The 23,854-nt window shown below is 40.9% G+C and overlaps 1 protein-coding gene across 1 annotated transcript in view; it reads left to right on the top strand.

Moving 5' to 3' along the window:
- The window catches only part of GNG2 (G protein subunit gamma 2), a 111,550-nt gene that overhangs the window by 6,231 nt on the left and 81,465 nt on the right, over positions 1-23,854 (top strand). Inside the window, exon 2 of the mRNA XM_081093499.1 lies at positions 14,965-15,006. The gene's annotated coding sequence lies outside the window, so the exon portion shown is untranslated. The remainder of the gene's footprint in view (positions 1-14,964; positions 15,007-23,854) is intronic.

The raw sequence follows: 23,854 nt of genomic DNA, 5'->3' as shown, positions 1-23,854 counted from the left end.
TCAGATGAGTATGCAAATTAACCCAACAAAGATGGTGGTTAATTTGCATACACAGGTGTGGAGCAAAGAATGAAGGCTCTGGCCCAAGGAAAGACTGAAGACTGAAGACTGAAGAGGCTTGGCTTCTCCGCTGAGGCCTCAGCGGAGAAGCCAAGCCTCGCTGCGGCAGCAGCAGAGAAGCCAAGAGGCCATGGAACTGGAGGCTTGGGTTGCCCCCAGCAATGGAGGAAGTCGAGCTTCCAGCCCACCCTGGCCACAGCTCAAGGGAGAGAACAACATGCAGGCGCGGCCAGGAGCCTGAGAGAGCAACATAGAGGGGCACCTGCTCCAAGCCTCCACGGTGTGGCTGGGGCAGGCCCCCAGTGGACACACACACACACACACACACACACACACACACGGGGTGCCTGCTCTGAGCATCTGCTGCCAGACTGTGGCTTAGGCCCCCTCCCCATGGGGAGCGGGCCTAAGCTGTCAGTAGGACATCCACTGAGGGCTCCTGGACTGTGAGAGGGGGAAGGCTGGGCTGAGGGACCCCCACCCCCCAGTGCATGAATTTTGTGCACCGCCCCCCTCCCCCCCCCCTCTCTCTATATATATATATATATTTTTTTTTCCCCTAAAACTTTTATGTTACCGAAACAAGTTATTTTTAATGAGAGTCAGTGTGAGGACTTCATTAAACATTAAAAAAGAGGGAGTTCAATTCTCAAACTTAAGTGATAACATGTTTCTTGGAAGTGGTACCACTGTATACCAAGGTTCAAGATAAGACAGAATCAACCTTTTTATCTCTTGGCAAATATGTGTAAATAGTCAAGCTCTTAATGGCAAACCAGTTACTTACCCCTGTTCCTTTGGAGTTCCTTTGGCCTTCCCTTGCCGCCCTGCCAGCCTGGTTGTCAGGGTCAGACAGTCCCATGATCCTTGCTCTCAGGTGCTGGCAATCAGAGCTAATGGAGAGGGCCTGGGAACTGGGTTGATGGATTCTACTCCAGATTCACTACAACAACAGCAAGACCATTGCTGTTCTTTTTACAATCATTTTCTTCTTTCTTTTTTATTTCACTTTTTTTATCCCCTGTGCATTTTGATGAAAACCATTAAACGCGAGTCTCTATTTCCTTCATTCACTACAGATGACCCACCCACCTCAACCTTATTCCTTACCACTTCAAGATTTCTGTCTTCATTCATTCTCTTCTCCTTCCTTCGTAGGTCAAATTAACATAGTTTTTTCTTTCAAGTCAAGAGTAAACTCTCTTTTTGGACTTTCCATGCCATTTCCTTTCACTTTCTAGGAGGACTATGTTCTGACAATAATTCTATCTCCTTCCTATGTTGTAATGTACCCCGCGAATCACAGAAGGACGCCTCAAGAAGTCGAATTAAAGAGTCACATTTATTGCAATCCGGGACTATGAGGGGCCATTCCCCAAATCTCATAGTAGCAAGATTGTCGCAGCTCCAAGGTTATATAGGCCAAAAATCACAAAGGTATTGATTACATCCCAGGGTTTGGAATGAGGAACCTGGCTCGCAAAAAGCAGTTTACAGAAGCAGAATTAAGCATGTTAATTATAGTTTTGGGTCTCGGGGTCACTGAATTGACAGAAATACATTATCTAGAGCCCTCGGGTCTGGAATGAGGAACCTAGTTTGCACAAAGCAGTTTAAACAGCATGTTATAAACACATTATCTAGAGCCCTTGGGTAACCTGGGTTAAACTTGGGCATGTTATCTAAATTACAGTTTTGGGTCTAGAGCCCTTGGGTAACCTGGGTTTATCTAAATTACAGTTTTGGGTCTAGAGCCCTCTGACCTTGGGATAACTGTGCTGTCCTTCCCAGGTGAAGGAAAAATGTGCTTTCTAAGACCGGTATGACCACAACCCATGGGATATTCACATTACAATCAATAAGGCATTTAATTGAATGGGATGATTTATATAATTCAGAAAATCAAAATAACCTGTCCATTGTTAAACAAAGCAAATAGGTACCATACTTCACCTACATATTCGGTTTCCTCTCTTTATTGGCCTTTTCCTCCTTACCTGCAAGCATGCTTAGTTTACCCAGTGGTCGGCAAACTCATTAGTCAACAGAGCCAAATATCAACAGTACAACAATTGAAATTTCTTTTGAGAGCCAAATTTTTTAAACGTAAACTATATAGGTAGGTACATTGTTATTAACTTAATTAGGGTACTCCTAAGGCTTAGGAAGAGCCACACTCAAAGGGCCAAAGAGCCGCATGTGGCTCTCGAGCCGCAGTTTGCCGACCACGGGCATTAATTAAACAACCCTGCTGCCATCAAGCTTCCCCTGGACTTTTTTAACCTCTATTAACCTGTTCTCCTCCTTCCTGTAGAGAAGGAAAAACAGTTTTCCTTCTACCCTTCTAAGTTCTCAGCTGAGCACACTGTAACGAAAGACAGATCTCTCTCTCTCTCTCTCTCTCTCTCTCTCTCTCTCTCTCTCTTTCTATATATATATATATATAACAGATGTTTATTAACAGGTATACCTCACATATACAGGGGAGATACCCAGGGAAAAATGAGTAACTCTCAGAGGTGGTTTAGAATTCATCTTAAATAACATCTTCAGCTAAATGGTAAGAGGGAGGAGGAGAAGTAGAGGGAGACAGTTATGGGGAGGTGATCAGGAAAAGTAAGAGTGAGATTGTTACGCAGATTTAAGTTGCTGCCTCTCCATAGACAAATGTCTCTAGTTATTTAGTTCTCCTCCTCTGCCTGTCTCAGAGAGGGAGACACCTTTCAAATGGAGATTTCCTTTATAAATGTAAATTTTCCTTATAAAAGAGGGAAGTTCTCATCTGTTTTCAGAATTTCTCCTGTGTATGCTGTTTCCCAAAATAATATGCTCAAAATAATCCTTATGACAAAGGCAAATTTTGAGGTGCATATTCTGCCACCCTCATTCCTCTCTGAAGCCTCCCAACTTCTCCATTAACTCTAAAGTTTCCTCTAACTATGACTGCTCTCAGATTTGATTCTTCTGCCATTTAGTTTCTCTCCCTTTAATCAAATCCCTTCCTGTGACTTCAGTCATTGTTTCTGTGTGGTCAGTCCCCAAAGTGATTCTCCATCCCAATCTCTCACCTACTCTCTAACTCACACATCAAGCTCCTGGCAAACTTCCCAGAACATCCAACCCACTGACAGTGAAACTCACATGTCCCAAACAGTGCTGGCCATCACCCTTTTCCATGCCTCAAAATGAGCTTCTCATCTGATTCCAGGACTATTAATGCCACTCATTCTCTCAGCCCTCAATTATAAAAATTCAGTTTCACTATTTTTCTCATCAACAACACAAGTTGTAGTCAGTTGCATAGCACTTTGCACTGTCTTTGAAAGTATATCTTGCATGGCCGACATGGCTCAGTGGTTGAGAATCAACCTGTGAATTAGTAAGTCACAGTTCAATTCTGGATCAGGGCACATGCCTAGGTTGCGGGCTGGATCTGATCCCCAGTGTGGGGTGTGTAAGAGGCAGCCAATCAATGATTCTCTTTCATCATTGATGTTTTTATCTCTCTCTCCCTGCCCCTGCCTCTCTGAAATCAATAAAAACATACAAAAAAAAAAAAAGCAAAAAACGAAGAAAATATATCTTGACACTAGCTACTCTTTTCCATGTTGATAGCCCTGTTGTAGTTCAGGCCCTCCTAACACCCTGCTGGACTGGTTTGTTGTTTGTGTTCTTGCCTCTCCCTAGAACAGCGGTTCTCAACCTGTGGGTCACGATCCCTTTGGGGGTCGAACAACTCTTTCACAGGGGTCGCCTAAGACCATCGAAAAACACATATATAATTACATATTGTTTTTGTGATTAATCACTATGTTTTAATTATGTTCAATTTGTAACAATGAAAATACATCCTGCATATCAGATATTTACATTACGATTCCTAACAGTAGCAAAATTACAGTTATGAAGTAGCAACGAAAATAATTTTATGGTTGGGGGTCACCACTTGAGGAACTGTATGAAAGGGAACTCATTAGGAAGGTTGAGAACCACTGCCGTAGAATGACTTTTCTGCTTCTCCTTCCACATGTCACCCCACAGTCTTTCTTCTTTAAGTAGCCAAATTTCACCTTCCCCCCAAAGCTCAGTTCAAATGCTCCCTTTTCCATGAAACCTTCCTTGGTTTCTTTCTTCCCCTCCCCAATAAGCAGCAGTGTTTACCTCCCTAGAAATCTTTTGTTCTTTCATCACAGACATGCTAGTGTGAATAATGGCAATCTGATTTTTTTTTCTTTTGCAAGATCTTTGAGAAGAATGGTCACACCCAGTTTCATCTTAATCTTCCTTAGAGCACACAAAACAGTTTGCGTTTTCTTTTGTTTTTAACTTCAGCTTTATTTGAGGTATAATTAATAAAATTATAAGATATTTAAAATGTACATCATGGTGATTTGATATACATACACACTGTTAAAGATTACATAATTAACACATCCATCACCTTATCTGTCTATCTATCTATCTATTTATTTATTTATTTTTATTTGGTGAGAACATTTAACCCCTCAAAAGCGTTTTCTTTATCACACATTCATTTAATGAGCTCTCTTTTTTAAAAAAATATTTTATTGATTTTTTAGAGAGGAAGGGAGAGGGATAGAGAGTTAGAAACATCGATGAGAGAGAAACATCGATTCAGCTGCCTCCTGCACACTCCCCACTGGGGATGTGCCCGCAACCAAGGCACATGCCCTTGACTGGAATCGAACCTAGGACCCTTCAGTCCGCAGGCCGACGCTCTACCCACTGAGCCAAACCAGTTAGGCTTAATGAACTCTCTTGAGCCACTTACTGTGTGATGCAGAGTGGGCTAGTCTAGGAGCCCACTCATAAAGTACTGGGGAAACAGACAATAACTGACATAATTATAAAACGGTCAGTCCGTCTGTCCACACGTCTTAACTGAATGTCTGCCATGTTTCACATGTACTTTGGGGGCCAAGGGGGAGTTGAATGACCATAACAGGTCAGACCTTCGTTTTCCTGGAACTTACATTATAATGTTGGGAGAGACGCAGTAAACATATAAACCAGTGTAAACTGGCGGTTCTTGGATCTGGCTGCACACTGGAAATCACTGAGGGGTACTTTAAAAAGCATACCTGTGTCCCAGCCTCAACCCAGACTCATTAGATCAGAATCAGCCAGGATTGGACCCCATTGACGGAAACAAATTGTATCAGGTAATGATAAGTGCTGAGCTGGATTCAAATCGAAATAGGTTGAATGATAGAAGTTGTGTTGTGACAATGGTGGTACCGGGGAGTTGACTTTTATTGGGTAATACCGGAAGGCCTCTCTGAGGAGGTGACATTTTCATTGAGACCTGTATTATGGTGAGGAGTCAGCCATATGAAGATCTGGGGGAAGAGAGTTCCCAAGCAGAAAGTGCTGGGTTCTAAAATAAAGATGAGGTGAAATTTCAGAGGAAGTGTGGCCTTTTCGCATATATGTACGATAATCTAAAAATAATGTCTTCCATCTACGAAAGAAGCTTTTCAATTAAACGAGGCTGACTGCAAATGTGAAACTTGGTTGTTCTATTGAATACTTGGTCTGGGCTGAATTTTGTGGATCCATTGACTTACCCAGTTAGGAAGATGACTCTGTTTAATTATATTTTTCTACACTGCAATCAGTACTACAGAGCTTGCTGTCTGAATTCAACGCCAATCTCCTTGTTTAAAATAAACTTAGGTACTTGGTGTTGTCACTTCAGTAAATAGAGAAAGCAGTGACTTCTACCTTAATTCTGCGTGTGTGTGTGTGGTGGGGGGACCAGGGAAAACACTCAGAGGAGTCATTCGCACAGCATCCACCTCTCACTCATGTTTGAATGAGTGAAGATCAACACGTTTCAAGAATCAAGTTGCCAACTAGCATTTGTTGTACATTCCGTTTGTGACGAGAAGAGTATCTTTCTATCAGGACACTTTGGCTGCTAGTAAAAGAACACCCTACCAAATGACTTAAACAATAGGGAACGTATCTCAAAACCTCCTGATAGGAGGATAAGTCCAGAGTTAGTCATAGTGAACAATGTTCTTAGCAACCTGAATTCTTGCTTTTCCTCCCATTCTGACATCCTCAGCAGGTTGGTTCGCCCCCTTAGGCCCACCCTGTGGTGCTGAGATAGCTACCACAGTGTCAGAATTACAGGCAGGTTTCAATGTCCTAGAGGCACAGTGAAGTCACTAGTTTTTCTTTCTTTCTTTCTTTCTTCCTTTCTTCCTTCCTTCCTTCCTTCCTTCCTTCCTTCCTTCCTTCCTTCCTTCCTTCCTTCCTTCCTTCCTTCCAGGTTATGGGTAAAGCTATCTCCAGCAGCATTCCCCTCACAACTCACATGCTTGTCTCTTAGTGGGTAGGCAGATAGATGGCTGCTGTGATTGGCTAATATACGACTTTCCTCCTGAAGCCATGGAGCAGTCCACCTTTCTTAAGAACAGTCACCAAATCCCAGAATAAAGGATTGATTCTATTCGCAGGGAAGAAGGGGTTGATGTTTTCAGGTGATAGTCAACAGAGTCTGCCAATAATATTATTTCCATTTTATAAGTGAAGATATCAAGGCTCAAAAAGGTTAAGTCACTTATCAAGATCACATAAGCTTGAGTCCAATAGTGTTTCCATGCATTTCTCTTTGAAACCCACACACATACACATACCCAAAACTTGTTTTGGTTGATGGAGATGATGTAAGTAGACTGGAGAAAGAATCCTGGAAGAAAATAGAAAATGGCTGATGTCAGATTAAGTCAAGAAGACCCTTCTAAACAAATTACTCCAGAAGAAAATACATCAGCTTCTATACAGCAATAAAAACAGCATTTAACTTGGACAACCAGCCCAGCATGTCTGCATTGAAAAAATATATAATTAAATTGAGTCTTTATGACTGGTCAATTAAATCAATTTGATTGAAATAAAATCCACCTGGGCCAAGAAATGAGCTAGAGAAGCCAAGGCTCTGTGTACAGTGTCTGCCGGACTTAAAAAGAAAACCTTGCTTTTTCTAAACAGGGATGCATTTTGTTGATTGCAGCACCTGTAAGAGAAGGAGTCATCTCTAGAATTTTTGATTATGAGTTATTTCACAAATAGGTTTTCACTTTCCAACTCTAGAGGCAACCTGCAGTTTCATTCTTGTTACATTTTTTTCTTGGTTCCTACCTTCCACTCTGGTGTTATATTTCAGAGGCTGAATATGTGAAGCAGCGATAGTGAAAAAGGGAAATTTCCGTGGAATTGACATCAGTGCAGTGTTTTGACTGCTCATCTCTAGTGTGTTTCTGTGCATCCTCATCATTACAGACTAAGTATTCATGGTAGGAGTACCTGCTCTGTAATAAATGATTGAGTGCTTCCTACTCTTATATTTGCATTTTAAAACAGAAAGTAAAGTTAATTTTTAGGCTTTGCCAACAGAGCTCTGTTTGAGAAGGGAATTTATCTGAACTGTGCAGAACCATATGAAAAAAAAATGTGAAAATTTTAAACAGGGAAAAAAATTCTCTCATTTTTGAGGCTTTCCTTGGAAAACTCAGTTCGTCCTTTGCTCTCTTTTTAAACCTCATGAATGATGGTTGTGCTTAGGGAACTCTGTTATGTATAGGCATTAAAGACACTTCACTAACAGTTTTAGTTAACAGTTTTAGACCTCTCAGAGAGGGAAGTCCCATAGCCAGTGTGTTGACATGGAACAGCCTCAAGATTTGTTAAAAAATAATAAAACATTTAACTATGTAAATGTGAGAAGTCCTAGGGGGAAAAAATGGTGCAACTTGTCTTTTATTATATCTTAAAATAATTCTAAAATACTATAGTGTAGAAAAATAATATCCCAAGGCTTCCTACACAGGAGAACATGGAAATTAAAGAACATTGGAATCAGAATTTCTTGGGCAAGTTGCTTAAAATTTATATACCTGTTTCCTCATCTATTAAATGGGAGATTATAATGACAATACCCACTTCACAAAATTGTCAGGAGACAATGATACCATGTATAGAGAATATTTATTTAGCATAGTGCCTGACTTATGGTAATTTTTCATAAGTGTAGCTGTTATTAGTACAATTGGTACTGTTACCACAAGCTGGAGGGGGGTGTCTTTTATTCTATTCAAAGAAATTCTTACCAAATTCTAGCAGAAATGATTATCGCCCAAAATCAGTCACAGGTGCTCAGAACTTGGGGTAAGGAATCATCGAAGGGAGCCTATTTGTGTGGGACGGTCACATGTTGATGTTCTGACTTAGTCAAGCCTCAGTCTCAAGCATGTGCTATTTGCTCAGTAATCCATGCGCTTAGTCATAAATATTTCCAGTTTTCCTTCCCAACTCGTGATAAGTTTTTGCTTCTCTGTCCACTTAGTTACGTGTCGCCATGTATCGTACATTGGTCAATGAAATGTGAGCAGAACTGACACATCACTTCTAGAAAGAAGCTTCTAAGAACCAGAGTATAAGCACATTCCTTGGTAACTGGCAGTTATAGAGGCCCAGAAAGAGTGGCTGCTCTCTGAGGCCTGAGTCTTAGAGTGAAGACAACACAGAGATAGTCCCTCCATGGACCCATAATGGACATGTAGTGAGAGTGGGAAATAAACGTTGTTCTCTTGAGACACTGAGATTTTGGTTGTGGGTTTTTTTGTTGTTGTTACCGCAGTATAACCTAGCTTATCCTATTAGATACACTCAGGTTATCCCTTTAAACTCTAGAGAAAAAAATATAGTATTGGTAACAGTAATAAAATATATAGCTGTTTGGAAATAGTAATTCTTAGTGACTATTTTGTGTGTGCATGCATATTATATGTTGTATTACACTTAAGCCTCAGGAAACTTAGACTTTGAAGTTAAACAGATTTATATTAAAATTTCTAGTTAAATTTCTTGTAAAATAAGATTTATCTCCACTTCATTCAGAGGCAATCAAGAAACTAACATTACCAGCATTTTGTTGTTCTGCAAGGGAGTCCACCGTGATGCTAAAGTCGGGACTCTGAATTCTAGGCCTGATAGAATCAGTAGGTAATGGTCTCTCTCGCTGAGAGCTTATTCAGAATGGTGTCTTGTGACGTAAAAGGGCTTTCTGAGAGGAGATAATGCACTCAGCCATGTCCTGGCTCTTGTCTCTGGTAATAAAATAGTCTTCTCTAACCCCTAACCACTATTGCAGTGTTCCAATAAACAATGGTGCGTAGTATATAGAAGGTCTTAAATACTATGTAATGAGTAAATAAATGGAAGTACACAGCTCTTCTAAATGTGCTGGACTCTTTCATGTCTGCATTTGAAAAATAAATGTCTTTATTTTGGACAATAATTTTAAAACATCTCAGTATTAAGGTGTTTATTCTTTTTTAATACTTTACATATGACCGACCATGTGGCCACAGATTTAGGCTATTTTATTTGATATTTTTTACTCCTGATTATTCCATTTGGGTCTCTCAAACTCTATTATGAAATCCCTTAATTATTTAAATTGGGAACAGATTAATTATCTCCAGTGTACAAACTCAAATTAATTTCACTATTAACTTGAGTTTTAAATTGATTAATCTTGGAGTGTTTAAGGAACCAGGTGAAATTTTTTTTTTTCCATCCTTAAGGAAAAGGGCATATTTGACTTGATGAAACTCTCTCCATCATCCCCATTATGCTAATAGGAGTAAGAAATTTACCAGAAAACTTTGGATTAGATTTTATAAACCAGCCAGAAACCTGTGTGTCTAGAGAGCTTCTGGGGGAACAATCTGTGAGTCATTTTAAAAAACAAACACACTCATCATCACAGTGCGTGTTGTTGCCATGGTGATTAGGCCTGTGGCATTGGCTTGCTTGTGTTCCAGTAAAGGGAGGAAGGGGAGAGAAGCTGAGAGTTCAGAGCTTTGACTATCAGCTTCAATTATTGCAGGAAAGAATATAGGGTGTTCTTGAGAGCATATTGGCACAGTCATCGTCAGAGGGAAGTAAAGAAACCCTGGCATCCTGCCTTTGTTGTTGAATATGAGTTAGCCATATTAGTGTTGGGTGTTGTGAGTCACAGGTGAGAAAAGGACCATTTGGCATTCTCTTGGGAAGAAGGGGGAAAGATAGGGTTTTTAATCTGATAGATAATTCCATATAAATCTCTAAGGTCTTCCTGGTGAACTGTCTCGTATGCAGGTGCACAGGGCTTTAGTGATCTTCTAAAAGGCACGAAATGCCACTGGCATAACATTATTGCAGATTTAAAGGATCCTCAGTGCATTATTCTAATATGGTTAGAGACTGGTCTTAGTGAGTTTCAGATCTGATCCCCAGGTAGACCAAGTATCTTTCCTGTATTTTGTGGAGTAGATGTGAGTCCTTTATCTTGGACAGTCATCTTATAATGCAGGCCCCCTTGTTCACAGAGGAGACCAGGAAGGTTATGTGAGCTCTGCCAGATCTGTCCCCTCTCCAGGGGAAAGTGAATTAAAAAACACTGTTGATGGGCAGTCAACAGAGTTATTGAGCCGGTGGAATTGCTGCAAGAGTGATTCATTATGATTCATTATGGAGAACAAACAACACCCTTAAAGTAAAGGTGTGTGTTAGTGCATATTTTTAAAAGAATGTTTCTTAGTTCACTTTGAGAAGTCCATGTAGCCTCTTCAATGGATATACAGTAATCCCCCATATCTGTGGGGGATACATTTTAAGACCCCCCCAGTGGATGCCTGAACCATGTATGTTTTCTCCTATACTCACATACCTTTTCACTTAAAGGAAGATGTTTACATCTTTTTTTTGCATATCTGAGTTGCCAGCATCACTATTCTTGTGCTTTGGGGCCATTCTTACGTAAAATAAAGGTTACTTGAACACAAGCACTGGGTTACTGTGACAATCAATCTGATAACTGGGAAGGCTACTACGCGACTAATGGGCAGGTAACAAAGACAGCATGGGTACACTGGACAAGGAGATGATTCTCATCTCAGGCTGGATGGAACAAGATGGTGTGAGATTTTATCACCCTACTCAGAATGGCGTGTAATTTAAAACTAATGAGATGTTCGTTTCTGGGATTGTTCATTCAATATTGTTGAACCATGGTTTACCGTGGAAAGAAAACCATGGTTAAGGGTTAAGTACTATAATACTACAATTTCATTTTTTTAGAGTATTCCTCAAGCAGATTTTAAAGCAGATTTTATTTGGAGTTAAATAACTTTCCCTATTAAAACTATTTTTCAAAAGGTTTCAAATAAAGTGCCTTGGGGTGTGACTAAGGATCATACAAACTCAAGGAGTTTGTACGGAATCTGTGCACTGGCATAGGATGTAATACCTACTTCTCATAACTATAGGTTTCATTTTTTCTCATAGGTGGGGAGAAGGCACATGTTGCCAAACTTACTCTGTGCTATCTTAATTTTCTTAACATTAGTAAGCAAAGCTTAACTTATAATTTTCTTCTGAGGATCAAAGTAATTCACAGTGATTATTGAAAATTTGGAAAATGGGAAAAAAAATTGGAAAATGCTTAAATTGTAAAGAAAAAATAAGAATGACCCTTTCTATTAATTAGGTTGTTGGTTGAACTGTGTGTAAGAGACCTGATTTGATAGTGGCTGACACATGCTAGGAGTATTCTCCCTTTCACATAACAATCCAGAGGTGGGTGGTCCAGGGCTGGTAAGATAGCTCTGCTCCACAAGATCGAGGGACCCAGGCTTCTGATATCACCTTGTTCCATCATTCCTAGCACGCTTCCCTTGCTTTATGGTCTAACATGGCTTGCCATAAGGACCCCACTGTAACTAGCAAGAAGGGAGAAAGTTGAAAGGGGAAGGCATGATCCAGAAGTTGCACATACCATTTTTGTAGCCATCCCCTTGAACTTTGACTCATGGGCACATAGCATCAAGGGAGGCTGGGGAAAGTAGTTATTTTTGACATGTATATGGTATGCGCTAGTTTAGAATTCAGTAGAAGCATGGAATAAAAGAGAGAGGATATTGGGGCATATCTAGCAATATCTGCTACTTCCATTATTCTATACAAAAGAGATAATACACGGTTTACATTTGTATGTATCTCTTTCAAATATTTTTTCTAGAAAAAAACTATATATCAGAAAGATTATGTATAAAATTTACTAGAAAATATTACATATTATATGTTAAATGAATATTACATATGAAAATACATAAAATGTATTAGAGCTATCATGATTTATAAATATGTATATTAGAAAATTAGTTGAGGTTATACTATATATAAAACTAGTTGCCCAGGGCATGAAATTCGTGCATGGGGGAGGGGGGTGTTCCTCAGCCCTGCCTGCACCCTCTCTAATCTGGGACTCCTCGAAGGATGTCCTATTGCCGGTTTATAGGGATCAGGCCTAAACTGGCAGTTGAACATCCTTCTCACAATCCGGGACTGCTGGCCCCTAACTGCTCACCTGCCTGCCTGCCTGCCTGATTGCCCCTAACCACTCTGCCTGCCGGCCTGCTCACCCCCAACTGCCCCCTGCCACCAGCCTGCTTGCCCCCAAATGCCCCCCCACCAGCCTGATCACCCCCAACTGCCCCCCTCCCCCCGCTGGCCTGCTCACTCCAAACTGCCCCCCCTGCTGTCCTGATCACCTCCAACTGACCCCCACTGATGGCCTGCTTGACCCCAACTGGCCCCCCTGCTGGTCTGTTTACCCCCAGTGGCCCCGTCCCCCACCAGCCTGATCACCCACAACTGCCCTCCCCTCTTGGCCTCTACCTGCCTCTACCTCAGTCCTGCCACCATGGCTTTGTCCAGAAAAATGTCTGGAAGGTCTCCTGGAAGGTCTCCCAGTCTAATTAGCATATTACTCTTTTATTAGTATAGATAGAGGCCGGGTGCATGGGTGGGGGCCAGCTGGTTTGCCCTGAAGGGTGTCCTGGATCAGGGTGGGGGTTCTCTTGGGGCATGGGGCAGCCTGGGTGAGGGGCCTGTGGTGGTTTGCAGGCTGGCCACACCCCCATGGGGTGAGGGTCCCCGCTGGGGGGGGGGCGTGGCCAACCTGGGTGAGGGGCTGATTGCTGTTTGCAGGCTGGCCACACCCCCTTCAAGGTGGGGGTCCCCACTGGGGTGCCTGGCCAGCTTGGGTGAGGGGCTGATGGCTGTTTGCAGGCTGGCCACAGCCACGGGCAACCCAGGCTCTCAGACCCTCCTTGAGCAGAGGCCACAGCGGCTGGAAGCAGGTATCTGGGATTTATTTATCTTCTATAATTGAAACTTTGTAGCCTTGAGCGGCACTCAGGGCCAGCAGGGCAGGCAGGAAGCTTGGCTTCCTCCATCACTAGGCGCAACCCAAGCCTCCTGTTCACTCCAGCTCCATGGCCGCCGCCATCTTGGTTGGGCTTATTTGCATACTCGCTCCTGATTGGCTGGTGGGTGTGGCTGGTGGGCATGGCTTGTGAGTGTAGCAGAGGTATGGTCAATTTGCATGCTTCTCTTTTATTAGATAAGATGTGCCTTTTTTCATCGTTTAAAAATTTTTTTATTCACTGTTTTAAAGTTCTATCATGTAGAGTTTTTGTTTTATTTAATATAAATAAATATTTGATATTTAGTTGTATTTGATATTTAGTCTATTTTTTAACACATGGTAATAATTTATTGTCTACATTTTGGATTTTATTTATTTTTGAATAAAGTTAAGGAGTAGCATCACTAAGAAAATGATTGAGAATATATTTGAGGATCTTGCAAAATGCTGCCAAACTGCTTTCCAAAGAAGTTGTGCTGATTCATGCTATTGCCAATAGCACATGAGAGTGCTGCAGCGCCCTGCACAGGCTCATTTTGCTAGTCCACTAATCACTGTTCTCTCTAGGGTTCATTCTCTGAAAATAGGTTGTTTTTGCCCTTACCTTGTGCTTTTTTTTTTTTTTATTCCTTTGCTGTCATTAATCATGGTAATAGTTTCTTAATAATGTTGGTTTATTTAAAAACATATGATTCCTGAAAGTCATCTGGGACTATGGTTGGTTGGGTTGAGACTAAAGCACATGTGCCAGTCTTAAGCAATGTGAGATCGCTAGAGACACTGATGTTCAATAGGATGCAATGTGAATTGGGTTTTCACCCTTAGTCAGTACTTTAGATGTGAGGCACCTCTTTGTTCTGAGACACAACAAAAGAGAACCGATAAAGCACTTCCGGGGGCAGAGGTGATTCCCTTTGAGCTGGGTCCTGGGGAGCTTTTCAGCAGTAAAGAAGCTCCTGAACGTAGGAACTGCCTTAGAGATGCACCGTATTTGGGCAGTAGGCAAGATTAGCCCACAAATCTGCTCACCATCCTCAGAGGTCACTAGGGCCTTGGTGTATAGGAATCTCTACTTTCAAACAGCTCCCAGAAGCTTTGGCCGCTAAAGGTGCTTTTATAACCACTAACTTGTCCATCCACCCTCTTAAAGTGTTAGATACACACAAATGGAACTCCAACTCCATCCCCAACACCTGGAGAAGGAGTGTGCTCCATCTCTGCCACTTGGGTCCTGCCGGGAGCCAATCGGGTTAGGTCAGGGGCAAAGCTTGATTTTATTCATCTCCCTGGTACACAGCCTCTGTCACGAAGAACTCTGCTTCCCCCAGGACCCCCAACTTTGCACTTTCATGTTTTCTTGCAGGCTAGGGATGTTCACAAAGAAAGGAACTCCTATTTTCACAAATATATATCTTAAAAAAAAAGAGAGAGAGAGAGTTAACAAGATGTCTGCTTCTTGACTCAGAAGTATAAACCTATCAGACCTTCCTGCTCTTCGAGCCATGTGGCCATCACCACCAAATCCCACTTACAGAAACATTCATTTGTTTGTTCAGCTCGTATGTGTCATGTTATTTCTCCTTTTTCTAAACACATTTTCCTCTCTGCTTTCTTGACAGCCAGGATCGTCCAGGGAGCCTCAGGCTTCGGGCACTGAAAAGGTAAGGCTTCTGAAGTGTTTTCCTCCAGGATCTTGAATCGCACCAGAAGTTCAAGGGAAAATAAGTGTCTGAAGTGATGCTAGAGAGGAAAGCATTGAACATGTGATATTTATCAAACATTCATAGCCTCTGTAGCAATATTGACATGACTTCGGGATTTAAAGGGGAAAAATGGCTCCCCTTGATAGTTTAAACCAGATTTCTCACTCAGATTCCCCGATTTTCTTCTAACGCCCGAGTGGGAGAGCCTTTGCAGTCGCTAGCTTAATAAAATGTGTTCCCGTGGCACTAAACACGGCTACGTGGTTGCAGCTGTTGAGAATGTGCCCTGTGAACGGGAGATGTTAGGTAGATCAGAGATTATGAGCCCTGTTCTTAACAGATTGGCTGTAGACATTGTAAGGACATTTCCAGAAGCAACAACAGCAACTACATTAAAAGGGCAGCTTATGCTGGCAGGATTTCTCCTTGAAGAAGCTGACTTGGCTTTGAGACTAGCTAAAGCCATTGTAATCTTCGGGTCTCCAGGTTGCTGAGACAGGTAATAATGTGTGTGTTCTTCCCAACCAAGATATACAGTTTCCTCTAGACAGTGACTTGGATTGCCATCCTCTCTTTTTAAATTTCACTTTATTATGAAAAATTACAAGCACATACCCAAATCAAGAGAATAATATAATGACCATCCATAGCCCTATTCATTTAATTTTAATAATTATCAACTCACAGCCAGTATAATTTTATTTATACCCCATCCACTTCTCTTCTTTTCCCATTGGATTATATGACAGTGGCTTGAATTTGGTTGTTGAATCTTTAATATGTATTTACATAATTATTTAGTGGCTACAGTAAAATACTAATAAGAAATAAAACCTACTTATAACCTGACTTAGTTTACTGGAGCTAGTCATTCATCCATTTATTCTTTCAGTAAATATTTATTATTTACTAGTGTCAGAACCTTCTTAGAATAAGAGAGCCCATTTTCCCCACCTCACATTTATGAAGTCCTCAAATTTGGACTTCTGACATCTCCAAATGAGGTTATCTGTCAGAGATACTCTGACAAAATTAAAAGATGACACTCATAACTTTAATTGTTAAATGTAAACATGTAAAATATGCCACAATTTTTAAAACCTATTTTGCCATTTTTTCACTTCTGAATGTACTGGAAACTTAAAAACACAAAACACTTTTCCCAACCCTCTCATGTACTTTCTTATTTTAACATAAATATTTGTTCAGTTACCTGCCTCCCTTTCAAGAATATAAGCTCTGAGAAAGCATTTTGCCTTTCGTGTCTAGCAAGGTGTCCGGCACTTGTTATATATTTAATACAGTTGTTGAATGAATGAACATATGAGTGAATGGCAGATGCTGGGAATGTGAAGATGAAAAACACACAGGCCTTGGCCTAGAGTTGCTCAGTCTCATAGGAGAGAGAAGCTTGCAAATAGGAGGTCTCTGAGCAGAGTGCTCTGGGTGAGAGAGGAGAGGACTAATTTGAGCTAGGACATGAAGTGCCATCTATCAGAAAAGAGATAGAAAGGAATTCTGGGAATAAGGAATTGCAGGAAAGTACAAGGCCCCGAGGAGCACAGTGGAACCTTTAGAAGTTTGCAATGGCCACGCATGGTTGGGAAGTGGCCTACTACAGAGATGTGGCTTGAGAAGCAGGCCGATGAAGCTTGGGCAGGGCTCTAGGGCCAAGCTCAAGAGTGGATTCTAGTTTGGGTGGGAAGACAGAGAAGGGCACATAATTCTTTTTAAGGATAATTCCTTAGGCTGCAGAGTAACGTATAAAGCCGTGGAGAGAGACTAATGGAAGGGAGGCCAGTAGATCTTGGGTTTGGAAATGAAGGGCTGATGTGGGAGAACTGATGGAATTGCTGGTTAAGGATGAGAAGTAAAGGAAGGAAGACATCTGGAGTAACGGCCAGATCTCCCTTTCGGGCGATGATATGGGTCATGATAACTGGGCTACGAATACAGGAAGAGGCTTCAACTCCATGGAGTGGCCACGTCTAGGTAGCTATGTCCGGAGGCTGCTCATAGGTGGAGACGGAGCAGTGGTTCCCATCCTGGCTGCACATCAGAATCTCCAGGGAAGAGTTTCAAAGTTCAGGTGCAGACCCTCCCCAGACCAGGTGAATCAGAATTCTGGGGGTGGGGCCTTGGATATCTGAAGTTTTTAAAAGCTTCCCAGCCAGGACTGAGAATCTCTGGTCTAGAGCTTATTAAACAAAAGGCCTGTGTGTGTGTGTGTCTGCTTTTAAGACCATGTATAGCTTTTGCTATTCCATAAGGAGGTTCTTTTGGAATTCAGTATTTAGTATCTTACAGGTGAGGGTTGAGTTGTCCCTACATTCTACCAAATATTACTAATAATGAAGACTGTTACATAAGTATTTGATATTCTATGTCTAATATTGGGATTGATTTCTTCCAGGCTAATACATGTTTTAAAATAGGTTAAATCAATCCAAGCAGAATTTCTCAATGGGGGCTGCAGGCATGTTGAATGGGACAATTCTTCACTGTGCTCTTCATGATCCTGTCCTTGGCTCACATAAGGCCAGGGGCATCTTCCAGTCATCGTGATAGTCAGGTTCATTGGGAACTACTGCGTGTTAGCGTACAACTTTAAAGAGGTGATTTGGCATTTTCTACTCTCACCTAGAAGCGTTTTTGCTCCTTGCAAAATTATTGGTTTCAGTTATGCTCAGTGGTTCCTTATGTAAGTGGTCTCCGTGCTAACAAACTAAAGGAAGAAAGACGTGTAAAAGGAAGTGGTGTTTTGTACTGTCATAGGGATTGCGAGCATAATTGCTCTAGCACTAAAATCTGTTTTTTAAGTCTATGCAGAGAAGCAAAAATGAAACACTAGGTGAGCAGCAGTCAAATATTGGGGTTTAAAGCAAAATACTACTAAGGCATCGTGCAAATTAAATAGCAGCAATGATGAAGAATATTTTTACTTCCTGTTGCTACTGTAACCAGTTGTCACACACTGATATAGAACGAGACAATTTTATTATTTTACAGTTCTGCAGGTTAGGTTGTGCAGAGATCTCACTGGGCTAAAAGCAGTGTCAACAGAGCTGAGTCCCTTTCTGGAAGAATTCATTTCTTTGACTTTTATGGCTTTTAGGGTCTGATTTCCCCCATCTTTAAAGGCAACAATATTGCATCTCTGTGTCTTTCTACCATAATTACATCTAATTCTGAACTCAGCCAGAAAAGTTTTTTATTTTATTTTAAAGACCCATGTCATAAGATTTGGAACACCTGGATCATCTAGGATAATCTCCCCTTCTCCGTGTCCTTAATTTAATCACATCTTCAAAGTCCCTTTATCCACGTAAGGTTACATATTGATGGGTTCAAGGGATTAGGACATGTTCTTATTTGGGGGCTATTATTCTGCCTACTCCAAAGTAATTAATTGTTCTAATCTCTTTAGAAGGTAGAAATGCTTCTGGGAGCAGAGATAAGATGATCTAACATTTTATTGTTTGGGTTGAGAAGCCTTAGGGTTCCTAAATTGATGAAGCAGGTCCTTGTCTTGATTCTGCAAATCCTGTTTTCTAGATAGAGACACTGAAGGCTTTGGTTTTCTTGGAGTGTTTGGCCTGGGGTCGAGTGGACAGGTTGAAGTCCAAGGGCTCCATTCTTGGCCAGACTTTCTGGTACTCTCGGTGTGGCCTCTGGAGAGTGCTGCTTTTGGCACTTCTCCAACTCGGAAAAGTTTGCCTACAGTGTGCAGGTTCCAAGGTCTTTGAATAGCAGCAAAGAAATGTGAGATTTTTATTTCATGCTGTTATGTCTGCCTGCCACCTTATACTTTATTTATTAGGCTCTAAAATGTGAAAATTGAAGGAAAAAATAACATACTATTTCAGAACCTCACTATAGCAGTATTTACTAATTTCTAGGGATGGTTTCATTTCCTCCATACATTAGGCAGGTCATCCCCAACAAAGTAAGAAAGCATTTCTTAACCTAGTGAATGAAATGAATCTAAGTTTTTTTGAAGACATCTCTGGAATAGAATGTAGTCAGAATTTTCTTATGGAAATTTAATTTGTTTTTCACCTATTTTTTGTAGCAATCCCCTTTCTATCCACTTCTAGACCCTTCAGCAATGCAGATCTGAAGGCCAAAGCTAGGTAGGGCTCGCAGTAGAGTAACACACCATCCTTGTTTGTTGAACTGAGGTGATCCTTGCACGTGGGACCTTCAGTGCTGAAACAAAGAGAATCTCGGGACAGATCGGAACAGTTGGTCAACCCAGATGCCTAACAAATGGCTCTGGTGGAAAGTGGCTGTCATGTTGATGAATTAAAATAGAAATGTTGATTGAATTAAACAATGACAACAACCCTCAAGATTTGGGTTGACAATAACGGTGAATCTAACTCTTTGAAAATCTGTATCCATATATGTGTTTGTCCATATCAACTTAAAACAACAACAACAACACTAAGATTCACAGCTAAGAACAAGCACCATTTTTTGAAATATTATATGCCATAGCCTGCCCTTGCCATTCTCCAGTGTCACCAGCAAACTCCTGCATGATGTTTCTGATGTTCACAGCTTTGATGATTTCATTATTGGGGTGACCACAGGACCTCGTTGAAGCTTTCTCAGCAAGTCAGCACGTATGGAAATTATACAATCCAAGTTTCCCAAAGCATCACAATGCTCTCTTAGTTTGAATTCTGCCTTTTGTAGAATTCCCCTCCCGCCCCCCCTTAAAAGACAGCATAGACTATTCATTCAGGAATAGACAAATATTAGGAAGTTTAACTTGAATGCTCCAGGGGAAGGGATTGGAGTGGATAATGTCTTGGAGTCTTATCCAACACCAAGAACTTGGAGCTTTCTGACCTCCCAGTTGTAGAGCATAAACTACTTAATGATGTAAGTGGCTGTATCCATAGCAAAGTCAGCTTGAGAAAACAGGAATACTAAAGGTCCGAGGCCCTCATCCCTTACATTTCTATGGCCTCCATAGAGGTTTTTGCTCTCTAAGCCACAGGGACTAAGCAGAGGACTGTAAGTGTGCCTGAAAGAGCAATAAATTAGCTCTTTCCAGAGTAGACATTTGACTTTTAGAGTTGGTTGTGGTTTGTGTATGTATGTATGTATGTATGTATGTATGTATGTATTTGTCCCCTATCTTCCAAACTGTCCTAGTTGATAGGTACAAAGGATTCTCTTTCAATTTTTCGTTCTTTTTTTTGGTCCACAAGAAGATTGAGCACTATCAGTCATGGAGGGTAGGATCTGGGTTTCTGACAAAGGTAGGTATTGGTTAGAATTGTGAATTAATTTGATATTCTCCTCAATCCCTTTTTGGGGTTCTTTTCTTGTAGGACTCCCAATCTTGGTTTTATTTTAATACCAGTCTCATTTCATCTTTGAACTTCTGCTGTTTTTTTGTGACAAGTTGTAGCAGAAATGAAAGCAGGTCAAATCATGATGTTGTCATTTAAACTGAATATTTTATTCTTTTCTGAAGAGAAATTAGAGAGTAAGTGTAAATGAGATCCAAATGACTACTCCAGGTACAGGGTTTCTTTGCAGTGGTTGGCAAACTCAATAGTCAACAGAGCCAAAAATCAACAGTACTTCTTCAAAATACACTCGCCCAGGCCAAAAACCGACTTCTGCGCATGGGCCACGAAGTTTCAATCGCACTGTATGCGCGCCCGCTTGTGGTATTTTGTGGAAGAGCCACACTCAAGGGGCCAAAGAGCCGCATGTGGCTCGTGAGCCGCAGCTTGCCAACCACAGGGACAGTGGAAAGGTCTAGAAACTATATGTAAGTGATGACTACACAGCCTTGTGAATGTACTAAATGCCTTTGAATTATACACTTTAAGATGGTAAATACTATGTGAATTTTCCAATTAAAAAAATATCAATTGAACTTCAAGGGATTTTTTTTGTAAGAAACTGTTTTTCCTTATCTTAAAATTCTGGAAGAAGTCTATACCCATTTTAATTCCCTCACATTAAATTTCTAGACCAAAATTGTTATCTATTCTGTCCCATTACTGGGAGATATTTGGACTTCAGCATGTCTGCAAGGCAGAACTAATGCAGAAAATCTCAAGGAGGTAGAAGAGAAACATCTCTGAGAATTAAGACATTGATTGTTTATTATTAAGATATATAGCTGGTTGGGTGGCTCATTTGGTTGGAGCATCATCCCATACACCAAAGATTACAGGTTCAATTTTTGGTCAGGGCACATACCTAGGTTGCAGGTTTGATTCCCAGTCAGGGTACATACAGTAGGCAACTGATCAACGTTTCTCTCTCACACACACACCCTCTCTCTTTAAAAATCAATAAACATATCCTCAGGAGAGTATAAAAATAAAGATGCATAGTTTTTGTTATTGGAATATAGACTGGCCTATACTTTACAAAGTTGATCACAATAAAAATTTGTTTTTTAAGTAAAACAATTCAAAACAGTGGACTTTCTTCCACCTCTCTTTGGATAGAGGTTATATCATTGAAGCTGGAAAGTTTTTTAATATCCTATAGTAGCAGATCACAATTGAATATAAGATAGAAAGATGTGGTAACTTTAGTGAACTGTGAGCATGAAAACAAATTTCATTTAAAGAAATGTTTTTAGGAACATGTCTCCTTAAATAGCCTCCAGGGCTGTCACCTGATCAAAGTCTGATGGCGATTTGTTTAAGGGATGAACTCTATTGGGTTTCTACACACACTCTTTGGTTTAATGATGAAATGTTAAGGTTTTTGATTCCTTCTAGATTCAGAGACAACCATTTTGACCTTTCTACAGAGATGTAGCTAGGCAACCAGTATAGCACTTAGCCAGTGCTTAGCATCCAAACTTCATAGCCATTGCATCATTTTGAAAAAATACTATTTAAATCTGTCTTTTAGCTTTGGCCTATGCTGCTGTATAACCTTTAATTTCTTAGAAAATATCATGCAAACCCCCAGCTATAAAATAGCATGGTTCCTAGAAGCCCAGCATCCTCTACTATTTGCAAGGAAGTGAGCTTCCAAGAATAGTGGCAAGAACTGAGAGGCAGCAGCATGCGCTGTGCTTTATAACTGGGAACTAAGGAGGTAGGTTTCATGGTTAGTGTGTGAAGGTGTAAGAATTTAAAACCATCTCCTCAGCAGGTGGTAATGAGCATTCCTAACAAAATGATTAATGGAAAACATACATTCACAGAGATGCAAGCTGGCTTTTATTCTAGTGAAGTTGATTTTACTTTGCTGGATAGGTAGTAAGTAGAAATACCCAGTATGATCAACAAACAAGAATGTATTGAAAGTGTTTGATGTTAGACACTATACTGGTTATATACTATATTTCTTTTCTCTGATAACCATGCTTTTAATTTTTTTAATTGTTTTTTATTATGAATTTATGTGTAAGATTTTAAAAATTGGGGTAGTAGACATGGGAATAAATGAAAACCGGAAGTTTCTTTCCAAGCACCAACTTGTAGCCTCACTCCCTAGAGGTAACCACTGTTAATAGTTTCTTGTTTCAGAAATTTTTTAACTCCTGGTTAATCCGTATTGGAAAAGTGACTGTGATAAGTGCCATTAAACCATCTGTTCCTGAGCTTCTCTTCTGAACGACATCTTTTAATTTGGAAACTCTATGGGAGACTTCTTTTTGAAATGTGTCTTTTAAGACCGAAAAAAGTAAAAATGTCAGAACCAACGTGATGCTCTCAGAGGGCTGGTGGTAGAGAGAACCATAACTGAAAAATGCCAATGTGGAATTTTAGTCTCCCTAGAGTTTGCATGCAGAACTTAAGGAATAAACCTTAAGGTAGTGCTTTATGGTTTTCCAAGGCATCCAGAGCACATTAGCTGCCTTTATCCTTTTGATGACCCTGTGACGCAGCAATTGTTTACTTGACTTTACCAAGGAGGAAGCTGTGGTTCCAGGTTAAGTAACTTGCCCACAAGCACAGCTGAAGAGTGACAGGATCAGCACTAGAACAGGAGCCTTTCCAGGTTGTACTCCTACAATCCACACGGGTAACTGTGGGAACCGGGAACCGGAAGCGCCAGGCCCAGGAACACACTGTGGCTCCAGCAGTGACAAGCTGCAAAGTAAAGGGGAACTGAGCTCGGTTTGCAGTTGAAAGATGAAAGATCGCAGTTGTTCTGATTCTGTCCCCTGGGCAGATTGTTTAATGAAGTACATGCAAATTAGGGTGGCTGGCTCTCTCCCCACAACTTCCTCCCTGGCTATGACTATTCCTGTTTGTTTGTTTGGGTAATACGGGCCACAGGGGTGGGGACTTGACCCAAGAGGGGAAGCCTCAACCACAGGAGCTGGTTCAAAGGGTGGACAATAGGTTCTTCCGCTGGAATTTTCCAACTCAAGTTGAGGGAAGAGAGGTTCCAAGACAGGAAGAAGCACGTAAGACCATGTTTCAGTCTGTTGAGAGAATGAAGGCTAATGCGCAGAGGGGACGAGAGACAGACAGAAAGACAGAGACAGATAAAAGCAGAGAACATAGTAACAGTGAGAGTCCACGAATCCAGTTGATGTGAGCCAACACATTTCCATATTTTTGCCTAAGCGAATTGAAGTTGCAACTAAAAGGGTCTTAACTAATATCTCCAGGCCTTTGTCTCCTCATCTGTAAAGTGGGGGGTATAACATTTGCCCTGACTACATCTGAACTACAGTAGTCCCCACTTACCCACAGGGGACACAGTCCAAGACCCCCAGTGGATGCCTGAAACCTCGGAGAGTAACAAACACTATGTACACTATTTTTCCTTATACATATGATAAAGTTTAATGTATGAA

Source organism: Myotis nattereri (genome assembly GCF_964212035.1).
Source record: "Myotis nattereri genome assembly, chromosome: 1".
Taxonomy (NCBI): domain Eukaryota; kingdom Metazoa; phylum Chordata; class Mammalia; order Chiroptera; family Vespertilionidae; genus Myotis; species Myotis nattereri.
Note: the sequence above shows the minus strand (reverse complement) of the source record. Positions and strands in the feature narration are given on the sequence as shown.